The sequence below is a fragment of the Cydia pomonella genome, chromosome 4, assembly GCF_033807575.1.
Source record: "Cydia pomonella isolate Wapato2018A chromosome 4, ilCydPomo1, whole genome shotgun sequence".
Lineage (NCBI taxonomy): Eukaryota > Metazoa > Arthropoda > Insecta > Lepidoptera > Tortricidae > Cydia > Cydia pomonella.
In genome coordinates, this window is record NC_084706.1 from 20,103,488 (window position 1) to 20,105,926 (window position 2,439).

A 2,439-nucleotide genomic window follows, 5' to 3' on the forward strand; every position below is an offset into this window, starting at 1 on the left:
TATTTAGTATTTCTCTTGCCGCTTTAACAACAAATACTAAAAACAGAATAAAATAAATATTTAAATTTTAAATGGGGCTCTCATACAACAAACATGATTTTTTTGTCGTTTTTTGTGTAATGGTACGGAGCCCTTCGTGCGCGAGTCCGACTCGCACTTGGCCGGTTTTTTGAGAAGTTTTCGCTGACATTTTATGCATCAAGGCGGGTTGCACCTGCACCAGTAAAGCAGTGACGCTGCTGAAGTCGCCATTCTTTGCAGCAACCCGCCAGGCGGGCGCTCAGTCCGTAGTAACGACACATACGGGCTTTCAACTTTTCACATATTATCCGCTACGCTCGTATCGCATAGCACTCGCTACGCTAAGGTCGTAGCCAATGATATGTCTTTTCCAGTATGTCACGGAAATGCTCCCTAGAGGTAAAAGGAAAACGACAACGTTTCGTGATTAGCGCTGAATGGATTAAAAACGCCCGTCTGCCAACACCAAGAAACAGCTACGAAAACTCCATGCAAACGGAATGCACTACGAAGTTACGAACGCCTAGAGAGCGACGTGATCCGTGTACCAAACATGTAGATACCGATCTGCTATAGCTGCAGTATGAAATCATGTTTCAATTCGTTTCTAACAACTCTTTCGTACTTTTCTATGTCAGCCCAATACAAACTTTAAGATACGTCAAAAATTTCATTCATTCGTTCATTCTTTTAAAATTATGGCTTCAGTCCAGTGGGACTATTTCGCCAGTATCAAGGTATTAGGAGCTTTAATTTAAATACGACTAAAATTGTACGGTTAGTACAAGACAGTGTACGCCGAACGGTGATTTTATTAGCTCTTGTAAAGCGATAGCTAGACTTTACAAGTAGCACGTGGACTACCGGCCGTTGTCTCCAAAATGGTGGTTAAACACGTCTCGAAATTAATTCTCCATTCACTGCACACTACCACATTACTTTACTGTATAATAAGCTATCGATATTACACTTTAAACAATACTAATGAGCTAACTCAAGTATCAAGATGGCGCTTGAGAAGTACGTCAAAAATTTCCTAAAGATACGATATGGGGTCCATTTCTCAAACGGTATTAGATTAGACTAATATTATTAGTCCACAAACTGTTAAGTCGTATGGGTTGCCATGGCAACACACTAATAATATTAAACTAATACCGATCGAGAAATGGGCCCCAGGATTGGATATATCAGAGTCATAAGTTGTTTTTGTTTGAAGAAACATCACTTTTGAAACTTACATATCAAATCCAAATCGTATCTTTAGCAAATGTTTGACGTTTCTTGGTTGCCCTTGAGATTCAAGATGGCGAAGACATCTCGAGAATATTTTTTTGTGTTTGTGTTTCTCTCATTCGTTTCAATATAGATTCATATTTTCAATTCTCATGCCTGAAAGTTAGTAAAGTAGGTTTATCTATGAAGCGGGTTGAACTGAAAGTGATACGTTTTGGCTCTAGGGTTGAAAAGTGACGTGCTCCTATGTATCCCTGTCCCATGAGCTACTAGATATCTATTTCCTATACTATATAATTCCCCGCCTAAAACAACAGAAAAAATATTCTAATTTAATTCGCACATTAGATTGATTTATTTTATTTAAAAAATATGAAACTCTTCGCTATGGAGCGAAACCTGTCGAGCAATTTTTTACTTGTAAAGCGTGAGTGACCCGGTTATAGTACATTTCGATGCTAGTGCGGAAAGTATGTCATTACATCACGAGTACCAAGATATCTTATCTCGGAAGCACTCTTGTAATATAAGCTTTATAATGTGTTAAGGAACACTCTTAAAACAGTGTTTTGTGTAGCAGTCACATATGTAAACTATAATAAAAATTAATGTGACCGCGGCCGGCAAAACGTCCCATTTTGTCGCTTGCCATAAGGACACCTTGAGAGGTTATTTGTATATAGATGCAAGCAAGTCTCGTTCTTATGGCAAACGACAACGTGGGACGTTTTGCGTTTTGTGTGTGTGTGTGTGTGTGTGTGTGTGTGTGTGTGTGTGTGTGTGTGTGTGTGTGTGTGTGTGTGTGTGTGTGTGTGTGTGTGTGTGTGTGTGTGTGTGTGTGTGTGCGTGCGTGTGTGTGTGTATTACCTATATGGTTAACAAAGAGAGTGTATAAGGGAGAAGTAGAAGAGGGAGCTGGAAGGGGTAGACCTCGGCGGACTTTCTCTGATCAAATCGGGGAAATCCTGAAGAAAGGCCAGGTCAAGAGCACCCTAAACCGACGAGCGTGTATGAGGAATATCATAAAAGTGAAGGAAGCGAAAGAGGTATGTCAGGATCGTAGCAAGTGGAAATCCGTGGTCTCTGCCTACCCCTCCGGGAAATAGGCGTGATTATATGTATGTATGTATGCACCTATATGAAGGTTGCTGAAACTGTATATATTGCGAATAAAACAACTCC